We start from the raw sequence: 7,999 nt of genomic DNA on the forward strand, positions 1-7,999 counted from the left end.
GTAAAGAATCATAAAACTGGTTTGTTTTTGCCGCAAAAACTCCCTATAACATTGGACCAAAAAAATTGAACGAGGAATTTCAGACATGAATCCAACAATCTATACTTTGGGGACCAAACTTTTTCATGTTGTCCAATCGTTCGATTGTCCCAATTGGATGTCTAGATATCTATTAGAACCAAATTGCCTAACAAAAAATCAAATACAAAATTGAAAAGAATAGTTTTCACTTCAATTGGATATTAAATGCTCCTTAATTAATGAGTTTCAGTAATATTGAATAGAAACTCTCTTCCAAAGGGAAAAGGATCGTCTCCATTTCAAATCTCCTCCATTTTGATAGAAGCTTAAAATATGATATGAAAATTTTAAGCCATCCAAAAACTAATATCATAATTTCTTTATATACTAGAATAAAGTAAATTTTGTGGTGGAAAAAAAAAATGAAAGTTTTGTTTCACTTGTGGGGTGATTTGGGTGAAATACTTTGAATTTAAATTAAACCCAATTAGAGTAATTTATATTATATTTTATAGTGTCCTTGAAGTCTGAATAGATAAGTTGCGATGAATATATTCTAATATAACCACAAGAAATGCGATTGAATTTATGTTCTATTTCTTTTTTAACTCACTAATGTTACTTATGCATATATGCGTAAAGACTAAAAGTGAAGCAGTGATATAAAACAACAATTTAATGATGAAACCAAAAACTATAAAAGCAACAAAATAGTTATATCTAAATTACTTTCAGTTCCACCTTGGTTCTTATTGATGTCTTGATGGGGCTATGTTAGGCTATAGTTCAATCAAACTTGAGAGAGTGCTTGTGGTTCCTACCATCTAAGCTCTTCCTGTGCCGCTCCAAGCGGATAGGATAGTTATAATTAGTCTTCTCAGCCTACTATTTTGCTAAAAAAAAAAATTACTTTCAGTTAAATTTAGTTATACCATGTACATAGTGGGAAAGCAAGAATGGGGCTCATTGCCCCCAAAAGCATCAATCAAAGGCATTTAGAGTTTGAGACCATATTTTTCTTCTCTCTAGAACTTTTAGAGAGACAAGCTCCCCTTCTCACGGGATCCTCTCATATTTTCTAAAATATGAGATTCTCATATTTTAAAATTCGAGCCATTCATTTTATGTAATGGTTTAAATAAATGCAAAAATTTGTGTTACTGAGGCAAATAGATTTGTACTATTGAAAACTAAAATTAATTACCTCGGTAACACATAAACTTCTGCATTTGTTTAGACCGTTAAATGAAATTGATGGCTCTAATTTTAAAATATTAGAATCTCATATTTTAAAAAATATGAGGGGATCTCAATCCATAGGTGAGAGTCCTATAAACTCCGAGCGAGAGGTCGTTCCATTCTTTATGAATTTCTTGGGAGGAGGAAATAACTAAGGCATTTTTTACTTTTTTTTAAAAAAAAAAAATGTAGAACCATCAAATTATTATATTTTGTTGTGCATTTATTAAATGAGATGGACATGTGCTATTTCTACTCAACACCCATGATGTGTTCATCCCATCACACACATTGAAATGATGAAAGCACTAGTTATATATGCGTTATTATTTTAAAATGAATAATGTGAAACGTCAGGGCCCATGTTATGCAATGACTCATCGTCACAATGTCTTACAGGGTTGTTATGATACCATTTGTAACAAGTCAAGAAAAATGTTAACTACATTTACATTATCACTCTAAAAAAATCTAATCAAATTGCAATTAGAGCTTTAAAAAATTGTTTATAAGCTCAATCTCACATAGTAAAAAATTAATGTAAAACCTAGCACTCATGAACACTTTTATAATCCACCCACTCAATGTGAAACTAACTTTTTAGAGTTTCACTCCACGAAATCATCATCTCTCTATTTTCTCAACAATTTAGGCCACCTATCACCCTTGCCATCACCAACATCAAGAGATTGTAAAAATACAAAGGAAGCACTTCGTTCTTCCTTGTCTCGAAGTTTTCTTTTGGTAAAAGTTATTTCTTACGTACTTCTTTATGTTCTTTTAGTATTTATTTTCATACGCACGTTAATATGATTAAATGACACTTTTGTTATAGAATAGATTACACACGCACTCTAAATTCAAGATTATGTTATATGACACGTGATTTTATATAGATGTGCATATATTAAAAGTTAAAAAAAAAAAAAAAAAAAAAAAATGAAGAAAATATTTAAAAATAAATAACAAATTAAGGACTGCACAATCCCAATACACGGGGCATAATGGTGTAGAAGTAGAAGGATCATACTATGAGAAAGTTACTTATAAGTAAATCTTTATTTGTTCTAAGTAAAAAACGAATATGTTTTAACTTGTTTTTTATTTATTTATTTTTTTTTAAATGAATTTAACCCAATTGTCTTCATGGTTGAGAATTTTTCTTACGCAGCAATTAAGACGCTCACCAAGATCAACGGCAACAACACATACCAACGTACGTGCCCCGGGTCATCTCCATCTATATTTGTCACTCAAGCAAAAGCTTAACACACACACATATATATATATATATTCTGAATATAGATGAGTTCCAATAATTATTCTGAAATGAAGGCTTTAGACTTTTTTCAGAGGATCCTTTTTCATTTTCTTGTTAGAATTTAATGTTGTATGAAAATGAAGAGATTCTATTGCATTAGGAAAGTGACTGAACTTAGCAAGGGGCAATGAGACATTTCTTTCTTATTAAAAGAAAAAATTGACGCGACAAAAAGGAATTAATGAGGCAATGATCTTTTCTCTGAGCTAGAATCAATGAGGTACAAGCTCTCTTTTTTCTCTTGTGTACACGTACACTTGAATTGCCTATGCACTTTGTACTGGTTTGATTATTGAATGAATGATCTCAAGACATGATATATATATATATATATATATATATAATGTATTAGTACTAGTTTCAAAAAATATAAATATATTAAAATTAAAAACTACTTATAATTTAATTTAAAAAAAAAAAAAAAAGTGAATATATAAATGAAAAATAGTCCATGTGGTTGTCCTAAATTAAAAACCATATGTGTGATATAAAAAATAATAATAATAATAATTTAGAGATTATCGGGAATATGTCAAAATAACAATTTAGTCTCTGTAATCAAATTCTGTCAAAATACTTGATGGATTCCAATAGTGTATCACGTCATCACTAATAGAATGATGATATATATTATTCTTAATTAAAAATACATAAATTAATTAAAAATATAAAAGTTATTTTTTCTATTTAAATTAAGAATAACATATATCATCATTCTATTAGTGATGATGTAATACATATAGGCCATGGGCCACCTCCATGGCCTAGGGGTGGCACGCGAGCCACCCTAGGATGGCCGGGGTTGGCTGCACGCGACCCCCGACCACCTTTGGGGGTGGCTCGTTGGCTAATCCCCCTATTTTAAAAAAAATTAATTAATTTATATATTTATATCTTTTGTTTTAATTTTTTATTTGGGGGGTATTTTTGTCTTTTAAAAAGATTTAACATCTAAAAGAGAATATTCCGTCCAATTTAACGTGGTTGACTGACGGAATGGAGATTTTAGGCACAAAATAGTAGTTTGATAAGGTCGGGCAGTAGAATTGTCAGTTCACAGGACAAAATGACAATGCGTTATAGTTGATGAAAGAAAATGTAATTATCCCAAAATAATATGTATATTTCTTTTTAGAGCTATATATATATATATATATATCATGTCTTGAGATCATTCATTCAATCAAACCAGTACAAAGTGCATATGCAATTCATTAATTCCTTTTTGTCGCGTCAATTTTTTCTTTTAATAAGAAAGAAATGTCTCACTGCTATTATTGGCCCTTGCTAAGTTCAGTCACTTTCCTAATGCAAAAGAATATCTTCATTTTCATACAACATTAAATTCTAACAATAAAATGAAAAGGATCCTCTGAGAAAAGTCTAAAGCCTTCATTTCAGAATATTTATTGCAACTCATCTGTATTTTATTGTAGTATTCAAGTCATTTAGACATGAGGAGACAATTGTCAAGGCAGGTGGTCCTCTCTCGTGCAATTTTATCAACGGATTGCAATTAAATTTCCGTTTGTTGGTAGAAGCTATAGTCATTTTTTATTGATTTAAAATGTAGGACCATCAGATTATTATATTTTTTTAGTGCATTTAAATGAGATGATGTACATGTGCTATTTCTAGTACTCAATGTGAGACGTCAGGGCATACCTCATGCAGTGCCTCATCGTTACATCATGATGTTAATTAATAGATTCTTTCTTATGTTATTTGTCAAAATTTAGAAAAATTATTAAGAGTATCGCTTTAAAAAAAGTTGTAATTTTTTATTTTTTATTTTTACATATCCACACAAGAAGGGAAAAAAGATTCGAACTAATGACCTGTTCGTAAGGCATAGTCTCCAACCGATTGAGTTACCCCTTAAAGACAATCAAATTGTAATTGAAGCTAGGGGTGTCAAGGCGGTTAGTAGATTTCACTAACTGCAACCGCTAACTGCGTAGCGGTTAACCGCCAGTTAGCGGTTAGTGAAATAGATAACCGCCTGCTAACCACTTTTTTAAAATTGGGCTTTTTTTTGAGCTTTAGTGACGGGGTGGTGGACTACCGTCTAACAACTAGGATCTCGACACAGAGAAGGTAAACTGGGAGAGAGGAAAGAGGAAAATAACAAGACTATACTCAGGGGATTCAGAAGAGCAGGGTGTACATCAAGGCAGCAAAGAGACCGAAACTCTTATGGCTCTGATACCAACCAACAACGGCAGTGATGTATAGGGGGAGGAAGCGCAAGATGCATATAGATGCAAGGAAGTAGGGGAGAGTGATGTACATGCAACAATGATAGTTTAAAATCAAAGCAATAAAACCGTCCAAGAAGGCGGTATGACAGTTGTATAATCAAAATAAGAACTGCAATTAAAACAGTTGAGAGGAATTAAAACAAATAATCGTTATAGATTATATGATAAAACTCTTACAAGAGTAAGTGACAGAACTTACTGAAGTAAGGGACAGGGAAAAAGAAGAAGAAGAATCTGAAGGAGAAGGGGAATAGCATGAGAGTTTCTGAGGAACCTCTGAAAACCTCTAAAAAACTTCTGCCTTACAAAGGGGAAGGGGAGCCTGTTATATAGGCTGATTACAAAGCATAAAAATAAATTACAATCATGACAAAACAGTAAAAGAGGAGTCCGCGTCACTGTGGAGTCCGTTTTAGTCAAAAGTAAACAGTGGAGGCACGTCTGGCGCCAATCTGGAACAGTAAAAGTATCAATCTTGATTAGTAGTTGTCGGCAGACAAAATATGAACAGTGAAGTAAACAGTGCGTCTGAACAGTAATCCTGCACAGTGTCGTCCGTGACATGAACAGTAAAAGTGAACAGTGATTTTGCACAGTAACTTCAAACAGTGATGAACAGTGATCCGTCGAAGATCATGGTAGGAACAGCAAACTTGGAACCAGCCGTCATGAGCTAGTCTGAAATCTTTGATAAAAATCAGCCGTTATGGAGCTGATATGAGAACTATGAGCCGTTGAAGGGCTTTAAACAAGACCGTTATGGGCCAAGAGGAAACATGGGCCATCAAGAGGCCAAACATTCACAAGTCATCAGCTCCTGGGTAAGGATAATAGTCTTGTGAGTCTTCAAAATAAGGGGGAACCTGATCAGTCTTTTCTGGTGGTTTAGACGTTTCGTCTTCATCATCAGATGGCAATTCCAATTCCAGGGCAGTAAGAAAGGCTTTAATCAAATCTTTCTTCTTAGAAGATTTCTTCTTTGAAGAACTTGAAGAAGCCGAAACAGAAGAAGCAGGAGAACTTTCTTTTTCTTCTTTTGAAGAGAAAGCACTAGGGGGAATCAACAGAGGGGTAACAACAGGAGCCTTTGGGGCAGTGAGAGCCTTTGGGACTCGAACCAAATTTTAACATCAAGGATAATGGAATCATTTAGTGAGCATTTATCCCACCATTTGATGAACCACCATCTTTGGATCAAGTCTTCTGAAAGGCGATAGTTCCATTTCAGAATCCAAGGAATTTTGTATTTTTTAACAAAATGAAGCATGATAGGGAATTTGGAACCATAAGAGTCAACTTTGTAGTTGTTCTTAAACATTTGGAAAGCATCAACAAGGGGGAAAGGAAGAACATCAGGAAGAAGACCAAATTGGTTCCACCATCTTATGAACCAAAGAGGAAGAATTCCAGAAAAATCTTTATCAAAATTGACAAACCAAGAATGATCAAAATTCGAGGTTTGATAGAGAAGGAACCTGTAAAAAGCATTAATGTAATCATAATAATTACAAGGGATACTGAACCCGTTAAGGGACTTGGCAACAGAGGGATGATTACCCCATTCTTTTTCAGAAATAATTTTCTTGAAATAAACACTATGATAGAGTGTTTTTTTAGGATTATTTTTGTTAGGAATGGCTTTGAAATGAACAGTACCTGTTTGTTTTAGGATAGTAGAATAGAAAGCAATGTTTTTCAAAGGATGTTCAGGAATCCAATAAAAATTAGGAGGGAAATAGGAGACGGTAATATCCCCGGGAGATTGAGAAGAAGAAGTACGATTTATCTCAATAAAAAACATATTCTGGGAATAAGGGAGAATTACATAATCAGATGATGATTTGTCATTCTTGACAAAGGGTTTCTGGGGTGGACCAGAAAAAGGATCATATTGAGAAATAAAAGTAGAGGAGTAAGAATCCTGGGAACCAGGATTGAAAGGAGTAAATCTGTTGGTTAAAGCAACAGGTGAAATGGGTAAACAAGAAACAGGGGCAGACTCTGGTTTTATGACCAGGGCCTTGGAATTGACTTTGTCTTTATCCTTTTTGCTAGCCATAGTGGCACTGCAAAAATTCAAAAGAAAAACAATTAAAATCAAAAGGGTAAAAACCTTTATAAAATATATGCAGAATAATGTCAAAATTATTTTTTGCAAAGCAGAAATAATAATATGCGCCATGTGATGGGGATAGGTATGAACAAAGAATTCTGGGAAAACACAACCGTTAAAGCAGTAACGGTTGAAGGGGTGTTTAAGGGGCATCAAACACAACCGTTAAAGGGGTGTTTAAGCAAGATAAAATTCTGGCAGGGACAGGGTCCTTATCCAACTCTAGGACAGGGTACTGATCTATCTTAATGCCCAACCTATTAATATCAATTTCAAATCTTGAAGAAAAAGGGATTTGAATATTAATATCAAACTTAACAGTTGACACTCCAATTTCGTTAACAGAAAATGGGTAAAGCAAAGCAAGGAAAGGCATTCCAAGAATTATTCTTTCACTCATATTTTTGACAAGAACAGCAGGAATATGAAAATGAACATCATGCTGGCAAACATAAGCATTCTTCAACTCATAATCAATATGCATTTTGTTTCCACTTGTAGAATCAATTTTCTGAGTGGATCTTTCAAAATATTTACTTGGAAAGTCCTCAGGTCTCCAAGACCACCGCACAGATGCAAAGTGAAGGCAGAACTTGCATCTCCGCCGTCCCCGAGACGCTCACTAAGATCAACGGCAAGGACTCATATATACGTTCCCCGGGTCATCTCCATCGATATTTATGAAATGCAAAGGATAGTATTCAATAAAATGAAGATAGTCACTATCCAAATGGAATGGAATCTCTCGATTTCCATACGACGTTAAATCCTAACAATAAAATGAAAAGGATCCTCTGAGAAAAGTCTAAAGCCTTCATTAATTCAGAATAATTATTGAAACACATCTGTATTTTGTTGTTTTAGCACAAGAGAAGAGGATCCTCTCCAGTCCATTATGGACTGGAGAATATCCAATTCATTGCTAGGATTTCATCTAAGAAATCCTATGACCACAAATTGGACACATATCCCACTAATAAAAATAATAATAAAATATTATTTTAAATTAAAAAAAAAAAAATTAATAAAAATTTAAGAAAAAAA

Source organism: Corylus avellana, chromosome ca6 (assembly GCF_901000735.1).
Source record: "Corylus avellana chromosome ca6, CavTom2PMs-1.0".
NCBI lineage: Eukaryota > Viridiplantae > Streptophyta > Magnoliopsida > Fagales > Betulaceae > Corylus > Corylus avellana.